The following is a 13,355-nucleotide window of genomic DNA, read 5'->3' on the forward strand; positions in this document are numbered from 1 at the left end:
ACTCACCGCTGTCAGATGGAATCTGACAGGCGAAAACAAGACACACTGACTGTTCGCCCTCTTGTCCCTCGACGTCTCGCCTTAACGCGTCGTTCGCCGCTCGTCGCAGTTTGTTGCCTCGTCCGGATCGGTGAGTTGGCTTGCATCCCCCCTCGCCCTGGACCCTTACCTGGGAAGCTCCAGGTTGATGGTGCCCTGTGGTATGGACTACCACGGGCAGGGGGGGCGAGCATTGGCGAGCGTTAGGCCCAGCGTCCTGGCGGTGTTGTGTAGTTTGGCGCTAGGGGGTTATAAAGTTTGCTGGTCGCTGTGCATGGGGTGCAGGGGGGCGGAAAGCTCCTGGCCCGCAGACAGCAGCTGACTGGCGTCCCTTCTGCGGGGCGCGAGGCGGGGCTAAGATATCTTGAGGCCGATGGCCGGTTGCCTCCCTGCCCTCCCTTTCCCTTTTGTAGTTGCGGGCTACGCGCATAGCGACAGGAGAGAGCATGCGTTGTCCTCTGGGCATTGTTCGGAGCTCCTAGTTCGAGGCCACGCCAGGCCTTGCTGGTGGCAGCGGGAGCACGCGATATCGGCATCCCGCGGAACTGGCTGGAATTTGGCGGTAAGGGTTTAATTAATTTGCGGGTCGCGGTGCATTGGCGTGGGGGGGGCGGAAAACTCCAGCGCCGCAGACAGCAGCTGGCTGGGCGTCTGTTCTGGGGGGCGCAAGACGGGGCTCAGATGCCATGCAATTTACGTAAATAGAATGAGGAATCCTCACTTATAGCACATTCGGGTTGCTAGGAAACGCAGCAAGAGTAATTCCAAGTAATACAGCCCATCTGCGGTTGTCACGTGACTCATGCAATGCATAACTTTCCACTTTTAAACCTGCCTTTCTCTGGATAGTGTTTAAATGATATTCTACAGTCATATTCAGTAAGTAACATCATAATTACAACTAGTCAGACTTAAGATAACTATGCAGCAACTATGCCTCGTTAGATATAATATTGATAAGCGTCCACTTATAGCCCTGGTGACACGACCACGATGTTGCTGCTCCAGAGTTGCATAGGAGAAAGGAAATTTAGAGAGAAAATTACTCTATCTATGGTTTCCCCTTCCCCTACACTGCTCACCTGGCTTGCCGTCATGCCGTAACTCCTGCACTAGTGGGAAGTCAGCAGAGTAAGCAAGCACACATCTATGTGTCTGCTGATGACACTGCAGTATGGAAACTAATGGACGCCTGGGCCAGGGAACAAAACAGAGCCCGATAGAGACCCGTTTCAAGGCCTCATTTAAAATACTGCCGATGCCCAGCACCGGCGAGACTCGGCACACTTAAAAGCCCTGCCCACAGCCAATAACCAGGATACAGTGCAGGTGCCAATGTACCTGCTGCACCAAGGGAATACGCGCCCTTGCATAATATCATTAAAGACCACAGTTGCTGTTTTTATTAAGAGTGACTATCGCTGTGAATCATGGGAGCCGCGGGAGCATCCCATGAACTCATGACGTTCCTGCCACACTCTATGCGTTGGCACACTTCCTGCAGTGGTCAGCAGAGCTGCAGCTAGCACAAGTACAAACCCCCCCGGCCTTCCTGATCTCATACAAAAATTCGCTCCCAACAAAAGAAAGCTAACGGGATGTGGCTGGGTCACTGCTAATGCCTCGAGGTAGCGCAGAGCAGCTCGCGCTGTTGAGCACAGAAGGCTCCGTCACTGCTGAGGCCTGCGGTGTATCTGGAGCGTGGCGTCGCTGCTCAATTTGTACAACTTGATAATATAAAACCGAAATGTGCGAATCCGGGACGTATCCAGAGCCTTCGATAGCTCAGTTGGTAGAGCGGAGGACTGTAGTGGGGAAGCTGACATCCTTAGGTCGCTGGTTCAAATCCTGCTCAAAGGAGTTTTGCAAAGTCTAAACTTTTGAATTCTTGACAAGACAAGTATCTCGCATTGGGGACATTAACCGGGCCCAGTCAACAGAGCACATCTCCCTCTATTACAATTTTCGGGCCCGGAACGGTGAATGCCACGTGAGACATGGAATAAAGTGAATTGTCAAAAAAAATAAAAAATAAAGTGCAGGCCAGCCGGGATGGCTTACGCCTCAATTAGTGAGAAGCAGCGGGCGTAATAAACAAACTTTGGATGCAAGCTGATAAACCTGCAACCACCAATGTTGTAAAAGTACTGGCATTATAGAAGACTCAGATGTGTCCCAGGCCCCCTCCACGCGCAGTCCGTGTCAGCTTTCCCTGGTGAGTGCAGGGGTATTGGTATCCCTCCTCCCACATAGTGTTGCCCACAGTAGGGGGCCGTGCAGGGGCAGTCGTGCGCCGTGGTGGTTGTGCCCAGGCCCCCCCCCATGAGCAGTAGGGGTCCGGTTTCGCGTCGAGTGCTCCTCCGGCTGCCCCTTGGGTCCCTAGGCTGCGAGAGCACATCCGGACTCGGACATGATCTCAGGCTGTCTGGTGCCCTGTCTCGGCAATATCAGGATTGTTGCGGCCAAGTTGTCAGCTTTCTTTAGTATCCACAAGCCTTAGTTGCTGCTTAATTTTCTTATGCAATGAACAACCATTGACGAAGTCTATAGTTCTGACGGGTAGGATTGAGTCTAGTGGTGTATTGGCCACCGGGTGGCACTGCCACATTGTGTTCGTTCAGCACATACCGTCCTATTGAATTATCGAGTCTCCACTATTTCCAGGGGTGTGTTGAACATTGGTGACAAAAGGTGCGATCTGCAGAGTTGGTTGTATTTGTCTGCGGAAACATGGACCTTCGAAACATTGTTGTGCTGATTTTATTTCCTTCCCTGGCATGAATTGAAGCCGTGTAGATGGCTGCAGCCTGCAGTCGTATTTGTGTTCATCAATCTCATTGTAAGAGCGTTTTTGGCCAGACACGATGTTCAGCAGCCAGACATGTAGGCACATATCGAGTCTTCCGGGTTATTGTGGCCGGGGTCACGCATGTCAGGGCCAGCGGACTAGTTGAAATCGGGTGGTGTTCCAGATGCCAGGGCCGCCCAACCTAGGTGATGTGGATACCACCTACTCCTGCGCATTCATGGGTTGCCTAGTTTCTTGTCGGAGGGGTGAGTTAGGCATGCATGCGCAATTTTGAGTTGGTTTATTTGCTGCCACATAGCACCTACTTTCTGCATTGAACTGTCATGACTTCGCATGGGGCGTGTTCATGTGTGGCACGGCATGCATTCACACACGAGGTGTCTCGGCCTGCAAAGCAAGGCACATTTCCCGGTAAGAGGATCAGCTTTGTCCTAGGGGAGGCCTGGGTGCTTTTGGCACAGTTACCCACTGGGGGAACACTGGTCATCATTCTGGTGTTCCAGATTCCCCTAAGAACGATATGCTCCTACCATGCACCCTGGGGATGTTTTTCTTTGCGGTTGAAATGATTAAGGGTGCCTGGTCCCTCGGGAAGCCGTATGCGTTTCTCTTCTCGGTCTGCGGGTAATTAGATTATAATTTAGGGTGTTGAGGTTATGCCTATCTTTTGGTTGCCAATCCCAAATTAATGCGATGGGGTGTGTGTTCCATATTGGGCAGGGTGCCAGTGCTGAGATCGTCAACCGTGTCCTCTGGGCAGCACAGTCTCTGCAGTCCTCAGAGGTGAGGAGTGAGGTTTAATCTGCTCGGATCAGCACCCGCCTTGGGGGAATTTTGACATTAATGTGTCAGCTAAGATGTGGGCTCACCGTTAAAAGGGTTTACCGTTCGTAATGAGCTTGGAGCCCCGTGTCCGCGCTACGGAAACGATCAGGCATAATCAAGTTGCTGTCGCGTCGCCCAGGTTCCTTTTGCCTATTTCCAGCCTTCTCCGGTTTCCTGCTTTAGATATGGAAGACTGCAGGGGAAGGGCTGTTAACTGTTCAACCTTGTCAGCGAAGCAGCTGTGTTGCGCACTTTCCGGCTGTGCAGTAACGGCCAGCGCCCCAAGACCGTAAGGGTGTAAGGAAGGCCTGTGCTTCAGGGTCTCGTAGGCAATGAGCCTATTGAGCGGCAGCCGGCTAGAAGGTGGTCGGCTTCACCGCCGGCGCAAGGAGTGTACATCAACAGTCAAGCTGTTGCTTTCCAGTGGGCCCACGGCACGTGCACGTGTGACCCTGTTTTAATCCGCTTCTGTTGGTTCAGCTGGTTAGCCAATAGATGGGCTTGTTGTAGGGAGTGCTTATTTGGTAGTTAATATAGGGATGCATGACATGTGCTCAGTATCGCACGTAACATCATTTACATGTGTATAATTGAGATGTGAGATTAACGCCATGAATAGTGATCAGTCAGGCTTTTCAATGCGCGGAACACCTAGTAAAGGCGCGGTGTGCTGGTGGCCGGTCTGCTTGCCATAGTGATCGCCTGAGCAAGCTGTGTAGCCCTGCAGATTAGTTAACTGTTAAACGATCCTTGAACCCTGCGCAGGGCTCCCTCTGCTCCGTTGGTGTCTTTATGTTAGCCGTTTACTTTGGGTGCCCGGTAATTTCATGAGTGAGGCAGTGGAACCTATACCACTAGGGCTATCATGACGGTCTTTTGTTGGATCCTGTTGAAGGTAGGAGTACCCATTTTCGCAGTAACTGTGTGCTCCCCTGTGGTAGGATTTGGCTCATCGGTTACATTCAGTTTTCCTCCTACCCAAGCTATCCTTCTAGCCTTGGGGGGGGGGGGCGGGTTTGCCTCTTTTGGCCTCTTGGAGTTCAAGGGAAATAGAGGCGTGTCAGCTCCCCAAGCTTGATTGCCACGTTGCTGCGCTTCATGACAGATGTTGAATGTCTCCAGACAAGTGCTGCTTGCAATTTTAGTTTACATTGGTTTGGTGAACACATTATCCTTCACTTGCGGTCGGAGAACGTAGATTATGTGGTGGATTTAGCATTTCATGTCCTGGGACACTGAGCAGTAAGCTGGCTAGCATTAGGACTAATGCTCCATTAGTAAGGGAACCCCCTGGGTTAGGTGTGCACGGCTAGGATCTGAGGGTAAACAGCAAAGGCTTGCTTGCAAGGTTTGTGAAGTGGATCAGAGGGGCCAAGATGTGCTGCATAGCACCACGCATATTCTATAGGTCGCAGTTTGAATACTAGGTCCTAAGCACTGTCACTGTTAGGTTCTGATTCCTATACGCCTGCACACCTTTGCATATATTGTACAGTCGGGACGCATGTTATACGTTCCACCGACCCCCCCCCCCACGAGAGGTGATCACACAATTTCAGCGTTTTAATTTCCAACGGGCCAAGAGGGGCGAGTTGTGGGGCAGCAAGATTCCTGCTGCAGGGAGCGCCGCCAGGCGGCAAGGACTGGGAGAGTATCTGGGATTTGAAGGCCCCGCTGGGTGCCTGCCACCTGGCCCCTGCATGTCGTGGATGGTGATCTCCAAGGGCTTAGGAGGGGTCATGACAAAAATCACCCGGGCTGATTCACAGGCGGGTGCGGTGGTCCCGACCTCATTTCGTATGATGCTCCCTGCCGGGTCTGTCTAATGTTCATCTAAAAGGGTTTTAAATCAACAGCCTCTCTTCTCAGCCATACTGTGAGCAGTATGCAAGCAGTCTGTGGATCAGTAGGTTGGGGGGAGCACGTCCGTTCCGGGGGTTGTGACTGTGAGTCCTGGTGTGACGCTTTGAGTCCTAGTCCTGCTTGCTGCAGGGCCGGATGAGGGTTGATTCATATTGGTTGCGATGGATGAGGAGGCAGAACCCAGCAGCACACTCTGCTAAGCTATGTTACTGGCGAATTGTTTGACCTAAGGCTGAAGCGGGCGCTTCTAGAGCAGGGCCAGATTGATTAGGCCAGCCAGCATGAAAAATGGCCTTTTCAGCAATGGCAGAATGGTGCAGACTGCTAAGTAGTGCCATTGCAGAACATAGATTTGTCAACATTCTTGTAGGAAACGATTATTAGCAGGAAGGTATTGAACCATGGTGAGCAATTGGTTGTGGGTTCGTGCTCAACAGGAGTAAGGGAATTGCATTCTGTTCCGTCGATAGCACCAGAAACTGTAAAGCTTCTATTTTCACCCGGGACTGGTGCTGCCAATGTCATCAAACTTTGCAGCCAGACACTGAATAGGCATAAGACATACTTGCGATGGTGCAACGGGCACTCAGAATTAGAGTCAGCTGAGTGTCATCATACCCTGGTATACCGTCAGTGATAAAACGTAAGGTTGTGGCTACACACGAACAGGCACTCTAGGGCAGCTGGGGCGGGAGTGTGCCAGTGCCAAGAGGGTGCGGGTTGCCTGGTTAGGGCTGCTGGTTGGGAGGGAGCACTAATACGGATAGTCACAAGAGCACATCTTGCATTCATAGAAGGCTAAATTGATACTTTTATGGCATGGTGCCAGTTGCTTCAGTTATGCGCATGTACCTTGGCAGTGTCAGGAACATTCAGAATGCAATGTTGGTGGTTAGCCTGTTGTCATGCTTTTCAGAGGTGTTTTAGCTCAGGCATGGCCAAGCATGGGTTAGAGGCCGGTGGTCTGCCCTGGGATTCGTGTTAACAGGCAGGTGAAGCAGCAGAACTTAGAGGGGCTTGGGTCTGACCTCTGGTTACAAGGGCAGAGCCTGGTAAGCTCACTTAGTAGCCCGTCCTTGAGTTCGACGAACCAGGTACCATTGATGTGAGTAACGGTAACGGGTAACGTCTCCCGCCCTCCAGCACTGGCTGGCAGCTATGCAGGTTGTGGAAGTGGCCTTCCAACGGGGGCGATTTGGTCCATATGATTGGGGGAAACTCCTGGGAAACATATTTGGGCTACAAAGTAGCAGGAGAACTATTGGCATTCCCAGTTTTCTAACAAAGAGAGGTATTTATGCTTTGGTCCCCCCCTGGGTCACGCTGTTCTGTCTGCTCCCTGTTATGCTAGCAGAAGTTTGGGAGGGCAAGGCTTCATATAGGGTGGTGACTGTCGGAAAGTGATGGTCATACTCCGACTAGTGCTAGACTCAGATAACTGAGAAAAGAGGAAGTAGAGCGGGCTTGTCAACTCTTACCTCCACCCGCATTGGCACTTCCTGGCAGGAGTGGCTTGTCATAGGTATTGTTCTTCAGCCATGCAAAGTTAACATTGGACCAACGCCTATTTATAGGTTCCAGGTCATATCAGTCAAAATCCATGGGGAGTTTTGAAAGAATGGGGGCACCTGTCCTGATGGGGCATGCTGGCTCTGGTCCTGTATGGGCTAAGACTTGTTTTGACTGGACCTGGGGAAGCCCGGTTATCAGCATGTTGTAAGTTAAAAGGCCTACCTTGGTGGGGGGCCCTGGTAGTGACGGTGGCCACTCCCAAGGCTGTGGAGGAGTTACAGGGCGATCCAGAGTCTGCAGATACCAAGGGGTACTTCATGCAGCAGCACAGCGTTGTGCTAAGCCAGGATACCCAGGGATGTTTAGCGTTGTCCCCTGGAAGAACTACGGCGCCCCGTTAGTCCTACGGACGGTTGTGGGTCTGAGCAACCGGGGGCTGCCATAAGACGCTCCGCCCACCTCTTTCGGGGGGGTGTGAGTAAGCGAGTGGACTGGTGGTCCACGGATGGGAGGGGTGGCCCTCCTAAGATTTGGTATGCACCAATTGGCGACTGCCACGGTGTAATTTAGGCTTGTCAGACGGGCAGGCGGCATAGAGGTCGGCCTACCCTGGCATCGGATCACCCGTAAGATAACCCACCATGTTTGCATATTGGTTATGCTAATAAACCTGCAGCAATATTTCTCCACTTATAAAAGTGTTGTGTGGATTATTGATGTATTATGTGTGTTATGAGACTACAGTTGCCGATATTGGCACTATGCAAGGCTGCCCGGGGGGGTTGCGCAGAAGCCCCCCCTAAAAGGGCGGCCGCCTTAGTGCCACAGGAAGGCACCGGAGGCACCGGTCTAGTCCCCGGGCCATGGCCAGGCAGGACGTCCGGTTGACCCACTTCTGGGAAAGGGGGAGGGGCCAAGGGTATTTAGGTTGTCCCCCCGCGATGTTCGCCCTCTTGTCCCTCGACGTCTCGCTTTACCCACCCCTCCGCTTACCCGGCAGCCGGAGGTACAAGGAGTGAGGGGGAGTTAGGTTTTCTAACCTGTTATTTTGTGTTGCAGGAGGAGTTACAGGGCCATCCAGAGTCTGCAGATACTAAGGGGTACTTCATGCAGCAGCACAGCGTTGTGCTAAGCCAGGATACCCAGGGATGTTTAGCGTTGTCCCCTGGAAGAACTATGGCGCCCCGTTAGTCCTACGGGCGGTTGTGGGTCTGAGCAACCGGGGGCTGCCATAAGACGCTCCGCCCACCTCTTTCGGGGGGGGCGTGAGTAAGCGAGTGGACTGGTGGTCCACGGATGGGAGGGGTGGCCCCTCCCAAGATTTGGTATGCACCAATTGGCGACTGCCACGGTGTAATTTAGGCTTATCAGACGGGCAGGGGGCATAGGGGTTGGCCTGCCCTGGGATCGGATCGCCCGTAAGATAACCCACCATGTTTGCATATTGGTTATGCTAATAAACCTGCAGCAATATTTCTCCACTTATAAAAGTGTTGTGTGGTTTATTGATGTATTATGTGTGTTATGTGACTACAGTTGCCGATATTGGCACTATGAGGAATGCCAAAAATTCAGAGTACCAAAATCCGACCCTTGGTGGTATTAGCACTGCTGTCTTGTAGTACAGTAGAGGTACCTCAACCGGTTACCATGCTGGTTGCAGATTTAACACTGGCATCAAGTGATTTTATATGGATAACGATCTCTAAACCAGCTGCTAGCCATTTGAAACCTTGCATATGAAAGGGAAGCCTGGCCCCGTTACCAACTGCGACCTCTATCTGCTCCAACAGGTACACAGGGTGAGAGAGAACAGGGCCATGAAGTTTATTAGGTAGACTTCAAATCGAATATTAAAGCACAAGGGCACCTTCGGAACTTTAACCAAAACCCCGCAATGGTGCTATAAAATGCATACTACAGCCCCCAGGAGTGCAGTCTGGGGGAAAACCTATGTGGAGCACAGCTCTGCCGGCCTCAGCCTGGTCTCCAAGAAAAGGCTTGATGTTCAACAAAGAAACTCGGATAACGTGGGCCAGAACAATCCCAGACAGAGGAATATCATGCGACTGATTTCATAGAAACAAACTTTATTGGCAACATTTACAACTAAATATAATTAAAGCTTTACCCATCACAAATATTTTTGTAACGTGTAATATGCTGTCAAACGGTACACCAAGAATCCGATGACAAATTACATGTTTGTTGATAGGTACCATTTCATTTCTTACCCCACCCTTTACTTAGAAAGCCACCTGCCATGCTGCGTTTTGCAATTTGTTCAAAAGTCTGTTACCACATCTCTAGGCAACATAATTTGTTCCATTAGTAGCAGGGCCTTACTGGGAAGAGCAACCAGTCCTGGCGACTGCTACCTGTTTTTGTTACAAGGGGCCGATATTGCAGCAGTGCTGCAAAACCGGCTTCCTGTAACAAAACCAGCCCCCACAGGCACAAAACCGACCCCCACCGCTCTGGCCCACCAAGGAAATGCCCGGTGCCTGCTACGGCCAGTCCGGCCCTGTACTACACAGACACAAAAAATGTCAAATCATTCTACAGTAAAGAAAAATTCTCCATCCCTAAGTTTATGCAATAAATGAGGAACCAACTATCTCTGTTGCTAGCGTCTCATGGGGGGCAATGCTTTAATGAATGGTGGTTCACAGTCTGCAGCACCTGTTCCACCTTTTGCTGTGCAGAGGGTGATTGGCCTGCATTTGAACGGTGGTCACAGATCACCTGCCGATAGATGCAACAAGTGACTGCACCCGCCTGCACTGGAATGCCGGGGGGTTCTCTGTGACTTCCTTCTCCCCTTCTGAGAGTCTGCTTCCAGGGTGCACTCGCTGTGCATCACGTCAATGTTGCACATAGTCAGTACACCCCCTGGCAACTTCCTCCCCCATGTGTATAAGAACGGACATGGACACAAGATGTTTCAACTTTTGTATGGGGCGATGTCCCTGTACAAATAACAGAATGCCTTTTTGTGACTGTGTCATTGTGTAATGTACACCAGTACAGTCCATATTATAGAAGGGGCTGGGCAAGTGTTTGCAGACCCTTCTATAATACCAAAGACCATTTGGAGACCAAAAGGTAGGCGTGAATGCGTGTTGCACCCTCAGGGCACTTACTGTAATACAGTCCATGATGTTATAGTGTTAACTACACCCTATTGAAAAAGCTTCAAACACACAGTGCCACAAAACCTCTTGTATGAGTATACAACGGAGGGTTCATCACACCCCTCCCAATGCTACTTCTCATGGGATGACTTCTGTTTCATTTGTAAAGAACCTTGTATTAATTGGAGCAAATATTTCAAATGATATACAATTATTACATACTTCCTGGAGTTTCTTACTCCTGGACAGGACTCCACACCTGCCTGCTTTAAAGGGTACAGTCTAGTGGCAACAAACTGGCATCAATCTACCCATGAGTACTGAGGATGAATTAAATATCCTAGTAAACCCCAACCAATAATGCCACAAGTACCAACTACTGATATAGTGACAATAGTAGTCCATTTCAGTGTTGCTAGGTGGTGGTTATGGTTGAAGGTAGCCCAGATGGATATTCATCTAATGGCTGTGTTTGCTAATTTTCATAAATGAATGTATACGTGGGCACATGAGCAACTCCTGTAATTAAACATTGTAATACGTTTTTAGGATGACTTTGGTTTTACTCTGAAACCTTCCATGCTGAATTACAAAATAATAATATATATATTTAATTGTAACACATTGCCTCTGTGACCAGATTTATTTTCTGAATGACATGGTGTCATATACAGTTGGATGCATGACTGGTAGAATTTAAAGTTGTGTGACTCAAGTGCAACAAAGGCTTCAGTAATATTTACAGAGCCACGCAAGGCTTTGTAAAGAAATGTACACAAGCAGATGCTTGAGCTGAGTTACGTTATATTTCATCTTCGGAGATGTTCGATCGGTGGAAATGGAGTTTTCCATGAATCCACCCATGGGTTTTGTTGCATTCCCAGATTTTCAAGGACTTGTAAACCTGTGAATGTGTCAAAATGCTACGCCTTCCCAAGTGAGGCATAACAAGGAGATATGTGTAATTCTTCTCTTTAGTTCCTCTTACCACATGTGCTGCATTCAAGCACACTTAGAAAGAGGAAAATGCCTCTTAGGGTTGTTTTTTTGCAGGAAGGATCCCTTTGTGCACAAAAACAATCCTGCCTGTAATGCAGGCACCTTTGCACTACGGTGCAAGGGGGCCTGTATTGTCACTTGGCAGCACACAGTGCACCAGTGCACCAGCGCAAGGCGAGATCATAAAGACTTTATATCTCTGTGAATTATGGAACATTCCGCTCTCTCTTTCATGCATGGTACTGCAGCAACTTTGCTTGCTGCCCTGCATTGCATGACAGTTTAGCAAACTTGCCCTTGGGGTTGTGCGTGAGGACCTCAGTGGTGCTCACGTGTCACTGTGAACTTGTTGCTGCGCATAACCATGCTTGTGTAGCAGAACATAGTAAGATTAATAGTGTTGAATTAATTAATTCATATACAAAATGAGTCCTGCTTTGAAAGACTGACTTATTCATATGTAACTTCATACGTCTTATACTGCTCTATGACTCAAAGCAGTGGATGAAACAGGGGGTTAGATGCAGCCCGGATTGCTCTCCTGAAGCTGACGTGGCCTGTGAGCCTCTTGGATTAGAAGGGTTTCATCGTTTGAATGTTTGTACCGAGAACAGAGTACCCTCCATATGAGACTTGGATTACTCAGGAATGTTACCTAGGAGTACGGACCTTCATCTGCAGTTCCTCCGAGGCTAATGAGTCTGAAACATTTGTTGCAGGGACATCAGGTGCACCCCACGATCACAGAATGCATTACAATACATTTCTCTGTGGATAGAGAGGCTGCAAAGGGCCTTTAGGGTTACATGAGACTGAAATACTTAGAGCTTGATGTACACCCTTTTGGGAGTCTCAAACCCTGCAATTCACAAACACACAGGGGCTCATTTATGAGTCCTTACGTCACTTTTGCGCCGCCGGTGCGTCACTTTTTGTGACGCATAAGCGGCGTAAAAACTGGACCTTGTTGCACGATATTTACAAAGTGACGCATCTAGGTAGATGCGTCACTTTGTAAACCCCTGCGCTACATTATACCTGCGTCAGGTATAATGTATGCAGGGTGGGCGTTCCCACGTACGTAAGCATCGTAGAAGTGACTCAGTGAAATCTACGAGATTTCACTGCGCCACATCTAGGGTGCAAATGCGTCAATATCTTACGCCTGCCTCACAGGCATAAAACTGACGCAGGCCCTTTCACATGGGGCTTGCCCCATGTGAAAGGACACATTGCTGGAGTTGCGTCACTTTTGTGACACACTCCAGCAATGCGTCACTTTTGCGCTTACAGATTCGTCATAAATACTGACGTATCTGTGACTCCTTGCGACATGATGCGTCATACTGTAAATATGACGCATCATTGGAGTCGCAGGGAGGGCACAGTGAAAAGTGACGCATCACTGTTTTCACGCAGTGATGCGTCACTTTTCATAAATGAGGCCCACAGTGTCTGCGATTACAATTTTAGCAAAGTTGTCCTTATTGTACGATAGCTTTTGTAACTTTTTTGGATTGAAATAGGAGGGGGCACAAATGGATGTCCCCTCATATTTACAATTCAGAAAATAATTTATCAATGGTTTGTAATTGCAATTGGTCAGACAGCGACCCTAAGCTGGCATGTTACCTAGTCTGGAAAGTGGAAAGCCAACTCTGTGGGAAGCTTGTGAGTGATGTTGGGGGTAACAGGCAGTTCTCCCATGTCTTCCCAAACGCAATGCATTTTTTTAAGCAGCCTGTGTCCCTGCAATGGGAAGGGGATGCTTTTAAAAAATACAACGAGGTCTGTAATCCCTTGTAGTTTGACATCCCCGAATTTGCAGCCATTCGCAGCCATTCACAAATTGAAACCTGCCTAATCAATATTCATTAGGAAGGTCATTGTGCAACCACCAGTAAATTGATCATTTTTATGCCTCCTATTAATATATCTCACATTGCAAATTGTATTCCATTCGCATTCAGATGGGTGTTCACACTGCACATCCCTGGGTTCTGAATTGGAATCGTCTTGTATAATGTCCCCCTTCAGGCGGAGCAATTTACCAACTTCCATGAGTTCCATAACAGATACAATTTGTACTCCATGAAAAAAGTGGAATTTGTAGCTTTTCTCGAGGACATTGTCTATGCAGAATGTCCATGTGTAGGATTGTTTGCATGTTTAAA

The sequence above is a fragment of the Triturus cristatus genome, chromosome 7, assembly GCF_964204655.1.
Source record: "Triturus cristatus chromosome 7, aTriCri1.1, whole genome shotgun sequence".
NCBI lineage: Eukaryota > Metazoa > Chordata > Amphibia > Caudata > Salamandridae > Triturus > Triturus cristatus.